We start from the raw sequence: 23547 nt of genomic DNA, 5'->3' as shown, positions 1-23547 counted from the left end.
CATTTCTCCCCCACCCTGCTGTTGGCAACTACCATTCTAACTTTCTGTTGCTATGAGTTTGACTATTCTAGTCATCTAAAACAAGTGAAATCATACAGTGTTGGTCTTTTTGTAACTGGCTTATTTCACTCAAGGCTTGTCCATGTCGTAGTAGATGTCATAGTTTCCTTCCTGTAATTAAGTCTGATTAATATTCCATTGTATGCATGTAACACATTTTGTTTATCCATTTGTCAGTCAGTGAACATTTGAATTGCTGCCCCCTTTTGGCTATTGTGAATAATGCCACTGTGAACATGAGGTGTTGCTGCATGATGTCACCTCTCATTTTCAGGTGCACATTGTATTTTCCCAATAGGCATTATTCCCCAAATATTGGAAAACTTGGATGTTTCTAATTTTTGCTACTGTAATAAACATAGAGTAAGAAATCTTTTCCATTATGGGTTAATTTTTTAGGACAGATGTACAAAATGGAATTTTACTGAGCAGGAGGGTGTGACCATTTTTATGGCTTTAGGGCTACATTTTTAAAAAAATATATTTATTGATTTTTTTACAGAGAGGAAGAGAGAGGGATAGAGAGAAACATCGATGAGAGAGAAACATCAGCTGCCTCCTGCACACCACCTACTGGGGATGTGCCCGCAACCAAGGTACATGCCCTTGACCTGGAATCAAACCTGGGACCCTTTCAGTCCACAGGCCGACGCTCTATCCACTGAGCCAAAGTGGCTAGGGCTAGGGCTACATTTTTAACTAGTTTCATGCAGTTCGCCCTTAGCTCCACTGGATGTAGTCATTAAAATAGAGGGGAACACTTTGTAAAGGCATCTATCTCTAGGTTATTTAATTTGCATTCCTTTAATTAATAGTGAGTATAATATGTTTTCTAATTCTGAGTGGGGCTTCTTGGTGTGAGCATTGTTCATGCATGGCCTTGACCATGTGTCCGTGAGGGAGGCGGAAGTCCTGAGAGCGCATTGCATACATGTTTAGCTCGGTAGATGCTTCTCCTTTTTGCGGTCAGCTGAACTTCAGGTTCTTTTTTTGCTTACTCTGTTTGTACCAACGACACATATTCTGGCATTTTGAAATACCTTAGATTGTGTTTCAGGCTGACATCACTGAAACAAGGAACAAAATACGTGTTAAAGGCATTGCTAAGGAAGCATCAGCGTCCTGTGAGACACACCATGGGATACCGAGGGTGGGGAGCTGGGTGACGTGTCTCTTACTAAGCGTGTAGGAGAAGGCTGACTGGAAGCGCCTGTTTATCTTTGAATTTCAGTCCATTTAGTGCAAGTTTCCCAACCACCATAGCAGAATTAGGAGGAACCTAAATTATCTTCTAGGTAGACTAGGATGGTAGGACAAACAACTAAAATCCCCACCTACCAAAGATGATATTTATACTATTTACTTACCAGCTTATTGTCTTTTGTTGAAAATTTGCAAGTAGATGGACTCTGGCAGCGCTGTCTACTTGAAGGCTTGCCTCTGATGAAAATTGTTGCTTAGTCTCTCTTCCTCTGATTAACTCCTAGTTTGCCCTGATTTAGTTTGTTCCTTGTTACAGAGTCGTTTCATTAAGCGAATCTTTTAAAAAGATATGAAGTTATTTCTAAAAAAAAAAATAATAAAATAAAAAAAATAAAAAGATATGAAGTTATTTCTGACTTTAGATAGATTATGAATCTTCCTTAATCATTCTAGTCTTAGACAACTCAAACTTACTCTGAAAATTTCCCACAAATGGTTGTTTTGAGGATTATTTTTCGCTATTTTGCCAGGTAAGGCATAGAAGTTTATGTGTATATGATATAGTTCTCAAACAACATAACAAACAAAAGCCAAAAAAATTTTAAGAAAACAGAAAACCACATAGCTACACGTATTAGGGAGGAGGGGAAATACCAACACTAAAATGAAATTAATTTTCCCTAGTGTTTTACAGTTAATAGAGCATTCAAAAGGAACTAAAATTCAGTTGATCTCTCGGACTCTAATTTCAGTGGAAGGTTTTAGACGAGAAATGAAACCAACAGAAGTTTTATCGGTTTAGGCCTTAAGCAGATCCACGTTCAGTGGCGCGGCAGAGGTGAATTCAGGCAGGGGTCCTCGACTGTAGTTAGTGATTTCCCAGCTATGAAAATGTAAATATTATGTAGGTGGCTTAAAGAAACAAGGTTACTTTTGACCACGTAAAGGTCTGTTTCTGTTTGTTGTGGATTGTTTTGTTTTCCTTTGGGGGAAAGATCCTGCCCTTGTAGATCCCGGTGCAGGTAGGAAGGTGCTCTCCTGCTCTCGCTGGTGACCAGCGGTGGGACGTGTGGCCTGTGCGGTTGGACAGAGGGTGGGGCTGCTGTGGGAGGTGGGCTCTGATCCTTGGCTGTCCTGATGGTCTCCGCTGGAGGAAATTCCTTCTATGAACTGTACCCAAAGGGTGGTTATTCCTGCCATTTGGTGGAGAGGATTGGGGGGTAGGTCATGTAGGGAAAGGGGAATACTTGTCAGAAAGGCAAACCTAGCATCTGTATCAGCAAATCAACTTAAAATTCATTCCCAGAGAGGTAGTTCTGTGCAGTTTCAAAGGTAACATTACAGTGAACCTTGATCTTTTGAGGTGAGGGCTAAAAACTCTCTTACTATTGAGACCAAGAAAGGGAACTGGATTTTGTAATGGGCTAAAGGGTGTGTGTATTCTTAATTAATTGACGATTGACCGAAAGTAGCTGTATTCAGACAGCTTGAGTTACATCAGTGCTGTGTTATCTTGGGCAAGTCATGGCACCTCTTTAAGCCTCAATTTCCTCATCTGTAAAGTAGCAGCATGCCTGTCAATAATAAACAGTAATAAGTATTAGTAATTGTTATTTAAGAAGTTCTACTGTATATGATCATGTACTTTTCATTTCAGGGTGCTAGGTTTAATGGAGAACTGACGATGGTTGAGAGATTTGAAGTGAACTAATAATCCATCCAAAGAATAAAAGGAAATTAGGTTGTATCTAATTAAGTGACCAAAATGAATTGGGAATCTCAATGTAATTGGTTAAGAAGGAGCTCTAGTCATTCCCGGATACTTAATTTTCTCTTTCTGTCTCTGGTCTCTGTGTCTCTGTCTCTCATCTCTGTGTCTGTGGTGCCTTCGTTTTCTGGTAAAGGGGCTGTTTCCTTCTGACCGAGCCTGAGGCCACCCGTCAAAGTCTTCACCCACTTTCCGAATGAGCAGGCGTGTGAAAGTGTGGTTCTTTTGCCCAATAGTTGATGCATAAATTAACACATTGTATGAAAGTTTTTCTTTTTTCCTTTCCAACTTCCTCTGTATTCCCTCTCTTATCTGCCCCTGGCTGTGGGATTCTGGCTGCAGTCTCTCCCGAGGCTGCTGGATGGACCCGTGACAAATTCTGCTTCCTCCTGGGGGCTTTCCTTTTTCCTCCAGGAGGTTTAGATCACCTTGTGCTCACTGTTTAGGGACTTAGTCACTGTCTTGTTTCTGGTTTGTGTAAGATCAGATCAAATGATGTCATTTGTGTGAACCCCGTAACGCACGGCGAAGGGAGATGCTCTGGCTGGCAGGGCCCAGCTCCACGCGCTGTGGCTGGCCCAGTCCTCTGGCCTCCCACCCACAGCGTGCCTATCTCCTCTCTCAGGGGGTCCACAGCTCAGAAACAAGCTTGCTTGTGCAAAATTTGAATGCAGGCATTAAAGAAAGCTCAGCGAGTCATGGGATCTGTTTGGCTAGCTCTTCCGAGTTCATTCATGCTCCGTAAAACTGGTCGGAGGGTTGGAATCTGGTGGGAAACCTCTTCCTTTGGGCCACGTGAGCCCCCTGGGGCTTGCTATTCCCTCTTCACTGCCAGCCTCCCTTTCCTTTGCTTGTGTGTCTGACAATAAATTGGTTGTCTAAAGCTGGCTTTATATTCTGAATGCCATTGTGAATATTTTTAACCACTTAAATTTTTTTAAAATTTGACTGAACTGTAGTGTTACTGATATACTCTTATGTGAATGATTATCATTAATTCATATAAAGGACTTGGAACATTATCTACATATCCTACCTAATAATAGACAAATATGCAAATTGACCGTACCATCGCTACGTCCACGATTGGCCAGGAGGTGCGGGGGGGGGGCGGGACTTGGGTTGGCCGGGGTGGCTGATTAGGCCGGCAGGACGCTGAGCTCGCGTCTGCGCCATGGCTGTGCTGCGGCACAGAAGGGGCCTCTGGGGCAGCGAGCCCATGTCCCGCCGCGGACCATCAAAAGCGGGGGAGCTGGGTGCCTGTCCGCTCCGGCACCAGGCCTTTCAGAAGCCTCCGCCGCGCTAGAGGCTTCTGAAAGGCCTGGTGCACCAGTGGACAGGCACCCAGCTCCCCCACGATGGAAAACGGGGAGCTGTGTGTCCGCTCCAGCACCAGCGGACCCCCTGCCATCAAAAGTGGGGAGCAGGCTGCTAGCAGTGTCCGCGGATCGTGCTAGGCTTTGCGGGGCAGTGGATATGGCCTGGATGGCAGGTTAGGCCTAGGGGACCCTACACGTGCATGATTTAATCATGCACTGGGCCTCTAGTAAGTACATATTCAATATAGGTTAACTTTTATTATTTCTAGTGGTATTAACATGATTAATTAAAATCAGTTTGGAAGGAGCTTTTATTTTTTCCATTTTAATATTTTTCAGTGAAAGTTGTATATAAGATTACTTTACTCCTGCATCTTCTCAATTGTTTCTTCCTTGTATTTGCCCTTTTCCTTTCCTACTTGGAGAGATTTGGCTTTATGTTCCAGGCTCTTTTTGGGGTCATTGTCCAGCTTCCCATAGCACCTTGCTGGGGCGAGCCCACATGAGCAGTTGAACCTTTAGCTTTCTCCCGCTGCCCCCGTTCAGTGTAGATGCCGTATTTCCTCCTGTAAACCCCACCACTTGGCTGCCTTCTGTAGTGTCCTCGCACAACCTGAACTTCATCATCCTGTAGGACGGGCATGGATCGAACACCGTTCCTGTCTCAGCTCTTTGGAAAGAGGAGGTGACATAAGGTTCCTGCCAATGTGGGAAGGGGCACTGAAATGCCTTTTATGGTTCTTGCCCCCATCAGAAGTCACAAAGGGATTGAACTTCATTTTGGCCTTTGGCGCTTCAGCGATGGCTGGAAAAGGGAAGAGTTGGTAGGAGCTTTTACTAAGAGAGTGTGATTCAGTAGAAAAGTCTAGGGATCTAGAAATGGGAGACTATCTTGGTTTTGGGCCTGTCATTTACCAATTCTGGAAGCAGGAGCAGGTTCGTTAACTTCTTTGAGTATCAGGATTTTGTTTTTTTAAAATATATACCAGACTACAAGGCTTTATTGATTTTTTAAAATTTTTATTTTTTATGATTTTTTTTTTTAATATATTTTTATTGATTTCAGAGAGGAAGGGAGAGGGAAAGAGAGAGAGAAACATCAATGATGAGAGAGAATCATTGATCGGCTGCCTCCTGCATACCCCACACTGGGGATCGAGCCTGCAACCTGGGCATGTGCCCTGACCATGAATCAAACCATTACCTCCTGGTTCATAGGTCGACACTCCACCACTGAGCCACACCAGCTGGACGAGTATCAGTTTTTTTAATCTTTAAAACAGATATAGGGGGATTAAATGAGGTTATGTGTGTAGAAATATTCCTAGATTATAAGTAGTTGCATAACGCAGTGTGACAGCATCACAGGTGTGTTTAGAGACTATACTATACCATTTTCTCCTACTTTTAATATATATCTCATCTCTTGTAAATTGATTATACATTCTCAGCCTACAGTAATATTGGAGCTGACACTTATTTGATAAATAATTGTTGAAAAATGAGTTTAACCTTTTGCACTCGGATGTCGAGTGTGACTCGACACAGTTAGCATCGGTAGCAGGAATCGAGAAAAAAGCAAGCGAGTGCAAAGAGTTAATCCTCTATAGAGAGTGCCTGGGAAGGCACATGGGCATTTCTTTAATTATTGTCAGCTGAATCCAGTGGCGTTGGCAAAGTCACATCCTGGAAACACACCTTGCCAGAGGCAGGAGTGTTGTCAGCTTGACCTTCAGCCCAGGTGCCCGGCGAGGGGGGTGGGGGGGTGGTTATTTAAATCCAGCCAAGAACCACCAAGAATGCCCATAATCTCCTTTGTCTTGACTTTTAGTAAAACTTCCTGGTTTTTGCTGTATAAAATAAACACGCTGTATTGGCTCTGGGTCCTTATCTCTCCATCTGAGGACAGTGGTCCCACCCGGTCCCAGCTTTTTCCTTCCATCTCTGTGTCTGTCTCTTTCTTTCATTGTCTCAATCCCCAGCAGCCCCTACTCAGGAACCGGACCGCTCTCTAGCTGCGCTGGACACGGAAAAGAGAGAAATATTTACAATCCCCCATCTCATTCATGTGTGTTTATTTTTATCTGCATAGTTGTGATTTATGTTTGGGACCTGAACAGTTATATTTAAGCAGCAAATTTAAATTACTTTATGAACCCATTGTGATGTTGATGAAGCCCTAAGATGCTTTGGAGGAAGATGGCAATCTAGCTCATTGTTAGATGCATCAGGGGACTTGAGCAAATTTTGTTTTAAGCCTTCTAGATTATCCTGTCCGTGAGCTTCCTGAGGACAGACCACATCTGTCTCACCTGGTCTCTTCATTGCTAGTGTGCCTGGTGCACCTCAGGCCACGCCCCCAACCCCGGCACTGGGCCAGGGGACCTAAGGCTGCACCCCCTGCCCAGAGAGGCTTGATGGGGGACCTGAGGCTGTGCCCCTCACCACGCAGGGCTTGACAGGGGCCCTGACGCTGCACCCTCCACCTGACAGGGCTTGATGGGGGACCTGAGGCTGTGCTGCCTGCCCAGCGGGGCTTGATGGGGGACCTCAGGCCGCATCCCCCGCCCGGCAGGGCTTGACAGGGGACTTCAGGCCACACCCCCCGCCCAGTGGGGCTTAATGGGGGACCTCAAGGCGCGCCCCCCGCCCCGGTGCTGGGCCGGGGGACCTCAGGCCGCCCCCCCCTGCCCCGGCACCAGGCTGGGGGACCTGAGGGTGCGCTGGGGGACCTGAGGCTGTGCCCCCTGCTCAGCGTGCGCCGGGGGACCTGAGGCTGTGCTCCCAAGCCAGCAGGGCTTGATGGGGGACTTGAGGCTGCACCCCCCGCCCGGCGGGGCTTGACGGGGGTGGGGCCAGCAGGGTCTCCATCTCACCCAATGGGGGTGGGGCTGACTGGGTCTGGGTCTCACTCGATTTTGAGGCGCCATGGGTGGGCGGGGACTTGACTCTGGGTCCCGCGGCATGCCCCAGACTCTGGAAGGAGGAAGGTTTTCATACACATTTTACTAAATTTCTTTCATCTCTGACACTTCTATTATAGAGAAAGGGCAAATAGCAATAGTAAATTATTTCCTCTAATTAATCCCCTTTTAATGTGCACGAATTTCGTGCACTGGGCCACTAGTTATAATCAGAAAGAAAGTTGGCTCATGGCAGTGAAGCAGATTTCTTTGGGTTTCGGGGGAGGAATAATAAAACAAACAATGGTAATAGATTCTGTATCATGTGAAAGTGATACATTTAGATGAAATGGAAAGCATTTGGGGCTGGGGGTGTGGAGACCTGGGTCCTAGGCCTGGTCCTGCAGAGGTAACTTTGGAGAATTACTTTAATCACTTAACCCTTTGTATGCCATAAGCGTCTATAGACGCAAGGATGGTTTCCATTTTGGACGTGTGGCAGATAACTGGTTAATCACTTTGAACTTGTTTCTTTCTCAGAGCCCTGTCCAGTACTGTGACAGATTTATTCTAGACCTGAATTCCTGATTGGGGGGGAAAGTAACAGAGACAAGGCTGGAAAGGGATTCCATGAAATGTATTAAGATGCCAAATGAATTAGTTTGGAAATAGCTAGCGTAGGCCACATCTGGTTGGGTGGGGTTGAACTTAAGTGAATTGATTAGTCATTGGTGTTTGAGAAATAAGTATAACATGTAAAATGATTTCTTTTCCTAAAAAGGGAATGTCTTAGGAAAGAAATCAAGGGGGCATGAGTGGTGTATTGAATTCATCCCTGTATAGTACCAACAAGAATGGGCTTCATGCAAGCTAAAGGGAACACTTAATTGTTCTGAACGTTTATATAGCAGGAGTTATTGATATAATGTCAAGAAGCATTTAAGAAGGAGCCCACCAGCATTGCCACATTCCTCAGGCAGGGCAGGATGGTTGTAGGAGAGTCCTCTGCTTGCTGAGAATGCTAGGGCATTTAGTCACTGCGCTTCCTGGAAGGCTAAGTGCTTGTGGGTTGGGGCAGCATTTGGGAGTGAAAGATTATTCATTTCCTTTGGAAGATTTAATTTTTTTGTTTTTAGTGTCTCCTTTATTCCAACTGATCTGCACAAACCCTTGCGAGGTAAATGTTCTTAGAAAACTTCTTTAGCAAGTTAAATTCTGTTACAAACCATCAGCGCCTGTTGTCTAATATAACATACCCAAATGTGAGGCTCCCAGAGGCTGCTGCCCCCTTGCCCACACTCTGTGTGGAGTGACTTAGTCTCTCTGTTCCTCGATCCCGGAATACCCACCCAGTTCAAGGCTCATTTCTTAATCACGTCTTGTCCTCTGATCGCTACATTTTAGAATTGCCCTCCTGACACGAATGAAAGCTCTTAAGATCTAGGGACCTTAGCTTTTATAGAGGCCATGTCGAATGATTCTTGAGTGTGATGATTAATTTGATTCATTATTAAGACATTATCTTTCCCGAGAAGAATTATTTTTAATCTGAGCCATTGGTTTTGAACTTTCATCTGTTTTAAATTTCTTGTATACTTCAGGGGCTATTTCAGCAGGACCCTAAGGGGAAAGATATTTCCTCAAAATTGGACTTTTAAACATTGGAAGGATCATTGATAATTTAGGATGACATAACTTTAACTCCAAAGAAATGGATTAGCAGAAATGGCTCCTTTTAACCTGAAGAGTGTGTGGATTTCTACTATTCTTTTAGTTAGATGGAACACACTTAAGTGCATAATTACACATTTTTTCAGCCATGGAAATAATAAATAATTATTTTTCTAGTGACTCTATGTCTTTACATTAAATACATCGTAGTATCCCTGAAAAATGTGGTACGTTTTAGATTTGGGAAATGTGTGATGTGATAATATGAAGCGATGGCTGATGTAGGTAGCTTCTTACATTGTGTTCATTTGAACTTGAAATGTTGGCCATATGAAAGTGAGTATCATGTCAAAATGGTTTAGGTGAAATAAAGTATATTGTTCGTATTTTGTGTGAAACAAAGCACTGAGTGTCTAGGTCCTAACGTTACAGTTATTAACATTATTTGAATTCTCTCTGAAGTCATACATAGGCATTCTGTTCATTTGGGCACTTACGGGTTTTAACAACTTTAGTGAACAGAAGGGAGAATGTGGGCTTAGCTGTAAAGTAGTAGATTCCCCCAGATGTATAGTTTGTCACCAAATAAGAGGGAAATATAAAGTTAAAAACCTGTTTGGAAGTTTTGAGCCTTCCTTTGTGGCTATCAACATATATCCAACCATGTCCACCTCAGGAGTAAATTCTAGCCAGTCCTCAGTGGCTGTTTAGTTGCTGGGGTGGGCAATGAAGGCAGTGAGAGTGGAGATTAAGTGGAGGAGGGGCCAGGTTGGAGATATCGGGGAATTAGGAGGATTTGGTAACATTGAATTGTGGGTGTTGGGGTGAGAGAGAGGAGTCAGGGAGGAATTTCGGGTTTCTGCCTTGGGTGGCAGGAAGGATGATGCTGTCACTCACCAAGAAAGGGAATATAGAAGAAATGTCAGGTTTGGGAGGGAGGATAAGTTCAGACAATGCACTGATTCCAGGCAGTCAGTAAATAATGAATGAATGAATCTGGGTGTGTGAATTGAGACGTCTGTAGGGTATAAAAGTTTTCTGGGTTTGTCCATAAGATAGAGAAGGTAGATCTGGTCTGGGGAGAGAGCCTTGGGATTTGTTGAAGCCATGAGGTTGTCAGAAGCATGGAGGATACTAGCCTGCAAAGAAGAAGGGTGTGTCCCTGGAGATAACCAGGGTGAGTGGGTGGGGGTATGGGAAGAAAACCAGGAGAGAGTGGGTGTGCTGAGAGCCGAGGTAGAGGCTCACCTCAAGAACAAGGGCTTGGTCAGCAGGAAAAGTGCTGCAGAAAAGCCCAGAAGTTGAGCCATTAGGGTGATGGTATTTGGAGAATGGAGGGCGGTGGGGGCGTTAAATCCGACACTTGTACATGATATAAGGGGTGAGAGGTGACTAGGACTTTGATGAGTGGCAGGTAGACTTTGATTGACGAGGTGGGTGTGCATACGAGTGTGGAGAGAAACCTGCAGAGGTGCAGAGGCAGAAGAGGGAGGGCTGCTTTTTCTAGAGAACCAGTTGGTGTTGTGGGTGGAGCAAATGACGTCACCCTGTGGGTGTGGTCTGGGTAAGGAGGAGCCATTTAGGGAGAAGTAATATGGCCAGATCTATGATTTTGAAACCGATAGCAGTTTATGGCAGAGTGAGAGAGAGTCGGGGATATTCTTGGGGAGGCTATTGCAGTAACCTGGGTGAAGGTCTTTAGAGCTACAAATGGGACAGCTGCAGTGGGAGAGATGATTCCAGAAGTTGGGTGGGCAGATTAGCACCAGATTGACCAATGGGTGGACGGAGAGGAAGGAGAGGAGGGAAAAGGAGGAGAAGGCGGTATGGAAGGTGCCTGAGAGGATGGCATTGCCTTTGAGGAAATAGAGGACACCAGAGGAGGAGAAGCAGGCCTGGTGAGGTGGGGGGACAGTTCAGTATTGGGCACCTTTGCAGAACATTTGTGTAGCAATCAGCTGGCAACCAGAACCCAGGGGTCTGAAGCTCGGGAGAGTGGTCATGGAAAGAGACAAAGATTTAGAGCATGAGCTCATCATCCTTGAATTGGAAGTAGTTGAGATTTATTTGAAGGAACGAGAGAAAAATAAACCTTGATGTGGCTATGGACTGTAAAAGTAAACTTCTCAAACCACTTCAGTGTATTTTTAACTTTCTTAGAACAAAGTCTTTGATGACCAGAACGTGGACATGCCCCCCAAATAGCTGAAAATTAACACAGCAAGAAGATGTTAGGAAGTCAAGTCAATACGTTTCAATAGAAATGCTGTTATCTTAGTGGTTTTTTCCTCTCGGGTTCAAATCTGTTTCTTCAATTCTTCTGTTTATTGTTGATAAGAGACTTCAGAAGACTGGTGGGGAGTAGTTGGTCGTATTGTTGAGAAGTCTTTGCACATGGAATAGACTGTGTTGAATGTGGTATCATTGCATGTTATTCCCTGGCTTTGGCACCAGGATACCTAATAATTAGGTATTTTAATGTAATGTCCAGAGAGGAATGAAAAAGAAAACCCAAAGTGGATTTTATCTTTTTTCTGAAAATTGGCTGATAACAATTTATATTTAGCTAAATACTGATTTGTAGAACCTTGCTTTGGGATTTCCCATAAAAATCTTCATTTTTCTGCTTTCCTTCCTAAAATGTATAAGCAGGTAATACTGCTATTCTGTGGAAATGTTAATTAAAACAGAAATGAGTATTTTAAATCTGTGGGATTTCCAGCAGTTTGTTGGGTGTTCTAGAATTTGTGTAGGGATGTGAGTGATGGCAAGTGTTCTCTCTAACTGCCTGCTCCTCTCTGTTGAACTATCTGTACTACTTCCATTAAACAATTTAAAAAAAAAATTGATTTCAGAGAGGAAGGGAGAGGGAGAGAGGGGTAAAAACATCAATGATGAGAGAGAACCATTGATCTGCTGCCTCTTGCATGCCCCACACTGGGGATCGAGCCCACAACCCGGGCGTGTGCCCTGACCGGGAATGGAACTGTTATCTACTGGTGCATAGGTCAGTGCTCAACCTCCGAGCCACACCGGCCCGGCCTTCCTCCATTTTGATTTAATGCTGTAGAAAAGAGATTACTCTTCCTGCTTTATTCCCAGTGCTTGGCTCTGGGGGTTCAAAGAGGAGTAAGCCAGTACCTTTGCCCTCAAGAGCATGCTGTGTGGTGGCAAGTCATACAGAACCATTGTGATATTGTGATTTATAACAAGAAATATATATTTGTTCCTGGAACAAAACTCCAAAAACCCTTGAAATTTCCTAAGTGGGAATTTCTATAAAAGTGACAAAAGTGTCTTTTGGTATTCATAACAAGCCCCTTTCAATCACACTTTAGTTTGTTAAATGAGGTGACTTTAAAAAAAACATTTTTATTGATTTCCGAGAGGAAGGGAGAGGGAGAGATAGAAACATCAATGATGAGAGAGAATCAGCTGCCTCCTGCACACCCCATACTGGGGATGGAGCCTGCAACCTGGGCATGTGCCCTGACTGGGAATGGAACCTGTGACCTCCTGGTTCATAGGTCGCTGCTCAACCACTAGCCACACTGGCTGGGCAAAGAAGGTGACTTTTGAAAACCTCTAAGTCAAGCATGTCAAACTTGTGGCCTGTGGGCCACATGCGGCCAACAACGAATATTTTTACAGCCCAGCCAATACAACAATACGTAAGAAACGTTTTAATAAAAATTTCGTAACTTTAATTTTTACAATATCCCGTTATACATAATTATTAATAACGAACTACACTGTTCGCTAATAACTGATTACTATAATTAGTTGCGTTCATTTCCCTAATGCGCCTTACGCACAGGCGCACCATTTCTCTCCACTAATACCAGCAGCGAATATTTTAGCAGCTGATTGCCACGTCAATAGTCTTGGACTGACTTGTTTGGTGTGTACAACAGGAAATATTTCACTTTCAGAGAACAAGAAAAAATAGGTTTATTTGCGTTACGCTTATTAATTTGTGCAGTTATTCAGTGTCTGGTAAGTTAATGGTCAAGAAAAAATATTAATTTTTATTAAAATGTTCTATATTTTATGTTAACGATTACTCATTTATTTCAGCCCTTTGTATTCAGCATGTCTCTATCGAAATAAACCTACGTTTCTATGAAAAGTTAAGCTTTTTTTTTTTTTTTTTCAGCCCACATAAACTTAAACCTTGTTTATTTGGCCCGAGTTAGCCTTTGAGTTTGACATGCTTGCTCTAAGTATTTGGAGGCTGGTTGCAGGGGAACCAGACACGTGATAGGGACCAGAGATTGAGCTCAGTCACCAATGCCAGTGATTTAATCAATCGTGCCTATGTCATGAAGCCTCCGTAAAAATGCTGACTGATGGGGTTTGGAGAGCTTCCTGGTTGGTGAACACCTGGAGGTGGTGAGAGGGGGCACCCACGGAAAGAACATGACACTCTGAGCCCCTTCCCATGTACCTCATGCAATGCATCTGTTCCTTTGGCTGTTCCTGAGTTGTGTCCTTTGTAATAAGTGGGTAATAGTAAGTAAAAAAGCACTTTTTTAAGTTCTTGAGCCATTCTGGCAAATCACTGAACCTGAACTGAGGGGCCTTGGGGCAGTCAGAAGCACAGGTGACAACCTGGACTTGCCATTGGCATCTGAAGTGGGAAGGAAGTCTTATGAGACCCAAGTGCTTAATGAACCTTAGACCAGTGGTCGGCAAACTCATTAGTCAACAGAGCCAAATATCAACAGTACAACGATTGAAATTTCTTTTGAGAGCCGAAAACCGACTTCTGCGCATGGGCCACGAAGTTTCAGTCGCACTGTACGTGCGCGCCTGCACGTGGTATTTTGTGGAAGAGCCACACTCAAGGGGCCAAAGAGCCGCATGTGGCTCGCGAGCCGCAGTTTGCCGACCACTGACCTAGGGGGTCTGTGCTAACCCCAGGTAGTTCATGTTAGAATTGAATTAAATTGTAGAACACCCGGGTGATAATCTGCAGAGACTTGCTTGGTGTGGGGCAAAACCCCATCTATCTGATGTCAGAAGTGAAGTTTTGTGAGCAGTGGATCAGAGAGTACAGAAAAGGAGTTTGTTGTTGTTTTTGTTTTCAGCTAAGGAGAGACCATTTTCAACACAAGTGGAAGAGGCACACTGACTGTTGATAGCCATGATGGCTCATGTGTATGGTGCACTTACAAGGCATTTTACCTTTATAGGTTCAGCTCATCCTCACACCAACTCAGAGAAGTAGGCAAGGCTATTCCCTTTGCACAGAAGAGGCACAGAGAGGTTAAATAGTAGCTGCCAAATAGAGGAACCAGGATGAGAAACTGGGCAGTCTGGTATGAGAACCCACACTTTTAGAGCAGGGGAAGTGACAGTCTATATTTAGGGTGACTGCCACATTAGCAAACATCAGCATAAGGACTCTGTGCTGAGTGCATGCAGCTTGGCCTTCGGGTTGGGGGGCAGTGGGAAGGGAAATCATAAGGTTGAGGTTAAATTAAGTCTGGATGATCTAGTCTGAAGTCAAGAGGTGGATGGTGGAAAGGGGATGGGGGACCAGATTATGAAAATAGGCAGTCTCCTTTTACATCATGGTTTACCTTGCAATGCCTAGAAATATACAGTTCTGCATATATTGAATATGTACTGTGAACATTCCGAAGAGGCCCAAGACCTTTCAGTTTATAGCATTCTTATTTCATACTGATTACACTCATTGTAATGTTAAAAATGTGCATGTATAACATGGGTGGAAATTATGATAATTATAATGGGAGTGGCTCACAATTCCAAAAAAGTTAGGGATTTCTTCATGGCTTATTGTAATTTAAAGAGTAGTCTGTAATTGTAGGCTTTGGAAATTTGTTTTAAGGAATGGTAAATGAAGGAATTCCAGAAGATGGTTGTATGTTGCTGCATTTTTGTTTACCTCCCAGATCAGAAAGAGAATTTAAAGGACGTGGGTGTGTTCCAAAATTAAAATAAGTGACTCACACCCTTGTTGGCACACTGACATTGCTGGAATGTTTGCAGGAAGTATTACTGAGCAGGGGCCATGCGCAGAGCTCAGTAGGGCATACAGTTGGGTTTATTACAAAGGAGTCCTCCTCCTTTCATATAAGGAACTCTGGGATTACATGGGGAGACCAACATAATGTGATGCCACGTGTGAACTGTAACAGCTCTGTAATGAGCATAGAGCAACCCAAAGAAATAAGATAAATACATTTAGAAGACCCATAAACATACCCTTGATTTATTTGTATGTGTAAGTGTTGAGCAGTGGGTACCTGGGGGCTGAATAGAAAGAGGCAGGCCTAGTTAGGAATACCTGCTGAAGGTGGTAGAAGCTGGGCTTTGGGTTTGGAAGGCTAGAAGCTCAAACAATGACAAGTGTCTTCTATTTTTCTGTAGAAAAAGCACTGGTTTCTGTATTGAAAGGGTTTAGATCGCCTCAAAAATGTAATGAGTTTTATAGACTTAGTTTCAGAAATGCCACATATGTCTCTGGTGGGATCATCTCCAGGGATAGGTTAGTGTGAGTGGTTACTTTCTACTCACAGTAGTCTATGAGATTAGGATAGCTCTTAATTTAGGATGTTCCATTCCACTCTTTTTCTGTAGTTATCAAATCAGACATTTTTGCTAGAGTCCAAAATTATATTAAAAAGAAAATTAAAGAGAATTATTTTTGAGCTATTGTCAAAGTAAATATGAATTTCTTGAAACAGATCAAAATGTTAAAGAATTTTTTGTTCAGTTTACTATTATAAAGTAATTCAGAATATAGTAATTTTTAAATCATAGTTGGTAAATAGAGGTATTATGAATAGTATTATGAATACCCTTTTTATATCTGGTTTAAAAGGCACAACATTATAGATACTTTTTAAAAAAATATTTTATTGATTTTTTTACAGAGAGGAAGGGAGAGGGAGAGAGAGTTAGAAATGTTGATGAGAGAGAAACATCAATCAGCTGCTTCCTGCACACCCCCTACTGGGGATGTGCCCGCAACCAAGGTACATGCCCTTGACCGGAATCGAACCTGGGACTCTTGAGTCCGAAGGCCGACGCTCTATCCACTGAGCCAAACCGGTTAGGGCTATAGATACTTTCGAAGCCCCTGGAATCGCTTCCTGGCCCCATTTTTCTCCTTCCCTTCCCAGTTCTTAAAATAATATATATATATATTTTGTTGATTTCAGAGAGGAAGGGAGAGGGGAGAGAGAGCTAGAAACATCAATGATGAGAGAGAATCATTGATTGGCTGCCTCCTGCACCCCCTTACCCCCTTTCTGGGGAACGAGCCCCCAACCCGGGCATGTGCCCTTGACCGGAATTGAACCTGGACCTTCAGTCTGCAGGCCGATGCTCTATCCATTGAGCCAAACCAGCTAGGGCCTTCCCAGTTCTTTTTTGGTCATTGCCGCCCATGTATTTTATACTTCTCTGTGTGTCTGTGTAAATAGTTGTCATTAGTTAGTGTTATTTTACTGCTATTAAAACATATTTTCGAAAAAACAAAACAAAAACATATTTTCTTCTGTAGGTCACTTCTGTTGCTCAACCTTGTTTTTGAGCTTGATCTTTGTTGTTCTAGTTTATTCTTTTAAACTGCTCAACACACCGTAGTGTATCCATTTTCCTGTTGATGAACATTTAATTGTTATTTCCTTCCATTTTTCTCTATAACAAATGACATTGCAATAAACATCTTAATGCGTTTCCTTTGGTGCATGTGTAAGACTTTCTGTAGGTTATGGCCCCAGGAGCTGCTTGGTTATAGGGAAGGGAATTAGCTTCCCGTTCATTGGCCTTAGGTAGCACCTGCCTTAGGTGCTTCAGAGCCGTCTTTAAAATGGGAAGCTTGAGGATTAAGAAATTATTTCTTTTTAACTTGTATGCTAATATTTAATTGGAACTATAATGGAACTAACTGTGAAAACTTGTGGTTTGGGGGGAAATGGAATATAGAATAAGCAATATATCTGTTAATGGTTTGTAATATCAACTGATGGTCATTGGTGCCAGTTAAGTATCAACAGGTATCCCCAATTCAGAGTGAGGTGAAGAAGGAAACTACTCAGTGCAAACAGCTAAATGATGACACAGCAGGGCTGTGGAATAGCTCAGTAGTGGTGCAGCCCCATGTGGAACAGCACGGCTGTGAGGCAGCCCTGGGGTAAGGCCCCTCTAGCTACACAGCTCTGCCCTGCCCCAATCTGGTCTGTTCCCCTCTGCTCCTGCAGAACGTCTCCAGCCAGGGAAATGCAGTCCAGTCTTCAGTGGAAAGGGAAAGTGTGCCCTCCACGGCAGAGAGAGGGGAGCTGACTTATGTAGAGAGAAGTCCCCACTTGCTCCTGGTTTGTCCTCATGTAAATGAGGACTCCAAATCCCTCCAATTTGATTGGTCCTGATTGGTCTCAGTGGAACCGCTCTGATTGGTTGGTGAAAATGCTAATGGCCTATAGCTGCACAGCTCTGATTGAATGGGGAAAGTCTCAGTCTTGATTGAAATACAATTCCAGGAACTCCTTTATAAAGGGGCTGACTCAGTCACCAGGAACACAGTGCAGGAGGCAAGCAGTTCAGTGCAGGAAGCAGGCAGCTCAGTGCAGTCTTCTCCCTGAAGCATGGCTAATGTGAGAGGCTCCTGTTTAGAAATGGCTACTAGGCTCTGTTGTTTTGTTTTGTTTTCAGTTTGGGCCCAGTTAACTACCAGGAGACCTTCTTGGTGTAGGTATCTGCTTTCTTAGGGTTCACAGTAACTTGTGACTTACATACGTTCCTGTTTAATTGGAAAACATATGGTTGCATATCTTCTAGAACCACAAGGAAAGATTCTATAAAAAAGAATTTCCTAAATTGTATTTCTTTGATTCTCAGTGCTCACCTGAAGTTACAGTGAGGGAGGCTGGGTGGGGTGGGGGAGATTTTTGAATAGATTATATTTTTGTGGCATTTAAATTTTCTGTACGCAATTTATTTTAAAATCTCTTTTAAACTCTCGTTATGACTCAAGGTGACCAAGTAGAAGGGAACAGGTGCCTGAATTAAGAAGAATGGCATAAATCACAACAGGCTTTGGTGTGTTCCCTTTGGGTGAAGGAGGGTTCTGTTTCTGATCGTGGCCTTCCTGCTCAGGCTGCCCAGGTTTAGTGTGCGGTTTCCAAGATACCTGTTGGACTGGCTTTAGGCAGACAATAGCTGTGCCTTCATATTTCCCCCCCCCCCTTTTTTCTGAACTTTTATGTAACTCTTCAATAAGATCCTAAACCATTTGCTAGTACAGTTTAGTTGCTTCTCCAAACATTTATTTCCTACTGGCAGGCACTAATAAGAGATCTACTTCTCGTGGAGCTTAGTCACAAGTTCTGCAGTGTGTCATGATTGACAGACCTGTTGAGGGACTGCAACATGGATGATCTCCCTGCCATCGATCATGAAGAAATAAGGGGTAAACTTTGCATTTATGTGGATTTAATAGAGATCCCTGACTGACTCACCTCAGGGCCTTTCTTATTCTCCATTCACTCTTCCACTAATTTGGACTTAGAATGTTAAAGCAGGTGATGGTTAAAGTTGAGAACAAATGGGAAATCCTATGCGGCTGTACAGTTGTTGAGACTGGGTTTGAGAAATAAACGACTCCAAGGGATGTTTAAGCAGTTAATCTGTTGGTAAATACCAGCATTTCTTGAATCACGTGTAGCCAGCGTCCTGGTCCTGCGTGACTCTGCAGTGCCTAGTGATTCTTGTCCCTGTGTTTGAAGCCAGCCTATTATAACCATTTGTTGCAAATGATCTTTTCTACTGCATTAGGCTTGCTTGTAAGCTGATCAAAATGAGCTCTGGTTGACAGCTCACCTGGTTAAATTGTCTGCTTTATCCTCTGACCTAGCAATTCTGTTTCTAAATATTCTGAAAAACAACAACAAGGATACATGAAAAGATCTCTTATAAGAAGGCTCATCAAAGCATTGTTTTGGAAACAGTTTAAAGGCCCAACATTAAACCTGTCAGATATATAGAGGGGAGGGGAGGGGAGGGGAGGGGTACAGTGGTTAAAAGTACAGGTTCTGGATGCAGATTATTTGAATTCTAATGCTCGTGCTGCCACTTAGAGCTATCTGATCTTGGGCAAGTTTCTTTTGCTTTTTTTAATGTAAAATATACATAACATAAAATTTATCATTTTAACCCCTTTAAAGTGTATAATTAAAGTGGCATTAAATGCATTAATATTGTGTGAGCAAGTGTCTTAATAAAATTGGTAATTGTAACTAACAACTATCTTTGGATTATTTTGAATATCAAAGAAGTGAATACATGTTAAAAGCTTAGAATGTGCCTGGTCCATACTAAATGCTCAATAAACATTAGTGATTTTATGTGTGTATATATGTAGATATATACATCTATATATTTAAGTGAAAGTTATGTATATTTAAAATACATATGATGTTTGATATACATATGCATAGTGAAATGATTACTACAGTCAAGCTAATTAACATATCTCTTTATATAGTTATCATTTATTTGTGATGAGTGTACCTGAAATCTACTCTTTTAGCATATTTCCAGTATTCAGTATTATTAACTAGAATCAAAATGCTGTACAGTAGATCTCTAGACTTATTCATCCTACATATCTGCAACTTTCTACCCTTTGACCACAAACATTAGCTATTGTTAAAGTATTCAATACATGGGTATTCATGAAATTTTTAAATGGAAAAGATTAAAAATAGCATGCACGCATAGTTTATCATTAAATATAAAAATAGAAAAAAAACTAGAAGGATCTACCTCTGGTTGATAGGGTAATCTCTTTTTGTTCCTGTGTTTCTTTTCTTTCCTATAATTGACCTGTTTTGCTTTTGTGATTGAAATTTTTTTTTTTTGCATACAAAAAACACCCAGCAATTATTGGCAGGTTATCCTAAAAGTAACAATTTGATTTTTCGCTTTATCTCAGAGTTTCATTTGTTCTCCTTGACTAATTATTTAGTTAAGATTCCTTGTGGCATGCATGCAGTTGTGTCAAAAATACACTTTCATACAAATGCAAATTCCTAAGGGTATCCTTAAAATATTATATAGTTTGTTCGTTTTATTGTGGTATTTTTGTTTTTCTTAACTATGGTTTCCTGTTCATTCAATTTTGCATTTAACATTGCTGAAAATAAATATTTTGCTCAGCAGGGTAGTAAGCCAGATGGAGTGGTGTTTATAATTCAAGGAAATAGCCTAAACTGTCATCAGTTAAAACTGCATAAAAGCCAGCAGTACTTTGGTTAGAATTTTATAAGGTAGAGAGCCAGGAATTTTACATTTCCTGTGTCCATGCTGTTAAAACTATTCCTGAAACCGGGGTGGAGAGAGGAAGGAGTACATAGGGTGGGTTTGTTTGGGGGGAGGTACCAGAGAGCAAAGCTTGAAGTGACTGGCAGCTGGAAGCTCAAGATTTCTCCGCAGTATCATGTATTATCTTAGCAGGTGCTGTAGTGTTCTTAATATCTGTTTAAATATAAACATGTTTTCTCCTAAATTTTAAGATTGCCTCGGGGATGCTGGTATTTATTCTTACTGCCAGTGCTCCGTGGGGCGCCCGGAGGCCTGTGTGTACGCTGGTGTCAGAAGCAGGCCTGGACAGCTTGGGTATTTGGATTCAGGTGGGTTGGTGCTTGAGAGAGCGTCTCTGTATTTATTCGACAAATATTGAATGTCTTTCTTTTCTAAAAAAAATATATATTTATTGATTTTTTACAGAGAGGAAGGGAGAGGGATAGAGAGTTAGAAACATTGATGAGAGAGCAACATCAGTCAGCTGCCTCCTGCACACCTCCCACTGGGGATGTGCCCGCAACCAAGGTACATGCCCTTGACCAGAATCGAACCCGGGACCCTTCAGTCCGAAGGCCAACGCTCTATCCACTGAGCCAAACCCATCAGGACAAATACTGAATGTCTTGCTAGGTTGAGAGTTTTTGTGGGTTGAGTCGAAAGGGAGTGAGGAAATGGATAAATAATTATGTCAAATATATTAACTATACAGCTTAATGCGTTTCTCTTTCTCCTTCTCTCCCCTGCCCACTAACCACCACCCGTGAAAACACAGTTCATTTCTGTCACCCCCGAAGGTTCTTTTGTGTCCATTCCTAATCAGTACTCTTACCCCTCGGCTAGAACCAGTATTCTAACTTAGATCACCGTAAATCAACCAGCCTCTTCTTGAACTTCATAGAAATGAAAGCGTGCAGTATGTAGGTTTTTTTTTTGTTTGTTTGTTTGTTATTACAGCCGACAGCCCTGAGAGGTTAAGTAATTTGTCCAGATTTATCCAGTAGTAAGTATAGAAGCTGGAATTTTAATCTAAGTAAAATCACAAAGGACAGAATTGGACTCCCTCCTTATGATTACTAGGTTGTCAATAATTAACTAAATGATAGATCTCCACAGAGTTTTGATTTACTAACACAACTTCTCTTTTACTGAGCTTTTCCCTCCTTCATCCCTGTCCTGCCAAAGATAAATGAAGCATGTGCTTTGTTTTCTTGTTGCTTCTCTAACCAAAGGTGGGCATCAAGATCTGGCCCTCAATGGCATCACAAGATACTCTAGAGTCCAGTGGTTCTCAACCTTCCTAATGCCGTGACCCTTTAATACAGTTCCTCATGTTGTGGTGACCCCCAACCATAAAATTATTTTCGTTGCTACTTCATAACTGTAATTTTGCTACTGTTAATGAATCATAATGTAAATATCTGTGTTTTCCGACGGTCTTAGGCTCTACAGCAGTGGTTATCAACCTGTGGGTCGCGAACCGCTAGCAGGGTCGCCTAAGACCGTCGGAAAACACAGATATTTACATTACGATTCATTAACAGTAGCAAAATTACAGTTATGAAGTAGCAACGAAAATAACTTTATGGTTGGGGGTCACCACAACATGAGGAACTGTATCAAAGGGTCGCGGCATTAGGAAGGTTGAGAACCACTGCCCTCAGTGGGCCTTTAATTCATCTCGGATGCATCCTGTTCTCTCAGCCTGTGGGCCTCAGCTGTGTTAGCTGCCCCCTTTCAGGCGTCATTTTGCCAGTTTGGTAAGCAAATCTGAGCCTGTCCAACCAAAGGGAAATAGTGTCTGGAAGCCAGGCTGAGGTAGCCCTGCCCAGATGTCTCTATCGTACGACTCCCATGCGTTCAGTTATGAGCTTACAGATCAGGCCAGGCCCTAATGTTTAGTCAGTGCCCTCCTGATGAGTTGTCCTCGGCACGCTAAAGTAAAAATTGGCCTTTCACCCCGGGAGGTGTTTACTAGGAAAGGGATTCTAGGGGTCTTGCCTTTTCCTGCACCCTAAGGCAGCAGTTGCACTAAAGAGGTTTGTTGGTTTGGATGTTTCATATTGATTCTTACACAATTTTTACTTAAAATATATCACACTCATTGGAAAGTCCCTGCACTGAGTATTCGCTTTTAGTCACACTGTTCTGCAAACTTCAGGATTGGGCATGTGAGACTGTTTGCATGGCTGTTCTTTGCCTTCTGCCTCTAAGGCCACTGACACTGGTTTCTTATCTGCTTATCGAATAGCTTCCAAGCAGCATTTGCTATGTTTTGCTGCATTTGATATAAATAGATTTGAGGTTGGTGTTTGAAAGTGCCATATAACCAGATACAGAGCTAACTTATTAAGGATATGTTACTGCATTCAGACCCTTCAGTCTAATAATAGAAAAGGCCGTCTCTTACTGGGCTGTGCCTCTTTCTGGTGAACCCCTCCCCCCCTTTTAAAAAAATTTGAAGTGCTGACAATATCAGGAACTTTGGCAGCTTACCTAATTTAAGGGTAGCAGAGGGTAAAGGCGGGGGGGGGGGAATGGAGATGGAAGGAGACTTGACTTGGAATGGTGAACACACAATACAATAAAAGTTTTAAAAGAAATATTAACACACACACACACAAAAACAAAACCCCCCACTATATTCCACCTGGAACAAATTCACCAAGATGGCCTTCTCTCATGTCCAAGTAAACGACATCAGCAATGCTCTCCTTTGCTATTGAATTAACCTTTTGCACTCGGATGTTGAGTGTGACTCGACACGGTTAGCATCGGTAGCAGCTCGTATGTCGAGCCACACTCGACACGTAGTTTCACCGCGCGGGGGGGGGGGAAGGGGGATTTTTGTCTATTTTTCCAGTATCTTTTCTTGTTTTCATTAGCATGAAAGGACAAGTAAAATGTAAATGCCGTCTCAACTGATGCCACCACCTAAGCTTCACCAATGGCATCTTCAAAGGCTATTTGTTTCTAAGACACATCAGTCACGTGAAAAAGGTTAGACCAGTACACTAACTCCCAGGGGTAGATTATTATCCACTAACTTAGAGCAACGTTTAGATGGAAAGCTCCATATAATCGCACCTCACCCTAACAAAAAACACAAAGATTGTGTTGTTTGTTCTAACAGAAAAATCAAAGGAGGAAGAAGAGAGACGATTTATATTTGCGAAACATGTGAATGTAAACCAGGTCTTCATGTGGGAGAATGTTTCAAAAAATATCACACCATGAAAAATTATAGAGATTAAAATTACTCTTTGAATGTATCAATAATTTGAAA

At 42.5% G+C, this 23547-nt stretch overlaps 1 protein-coding gene and 1 pseudogene across 3 annotated transcripts in view; one reads left to right on the top strand and one right to left on the bottom strand.

Moving 5' to 3' along the window:
* The window catches only part of RASSF3 (Ras association domain family member 3), an 84551-nt gene that overhangs the window by 12304 nt on the left and 48700 nt on the right, over nucleotides 1–23547 (top strand). The gene's annotated exons all lie outside the window — the stretch shown is intronic.
* Nucleotides 4713–5129, bottom strand: LOC129149776 (60S ribosomal protein L26-like; annotated as a pseudogene).

Source organism: Eptesicus fuscus, chromosome 7, assembly GCF_027574615.1.
Source record: "Eptesicus fuscus isolate TK198812 chromosome 7, DD_ASM_mEF_20220401, whole genome shotgun sequence".
NCBI classification, from domain to species: Eukaryota; Metazoa; Chordata; class Mammalia; order Chiroptera; family Vespertilionidae; genus Eptesicus; species Eptesicus fuscus.
The sequence above is the reverse complement of the archived record's forward strand: the minus strand, read 5'-3'. Positions and strand labels throughout refer to the sequence as shown.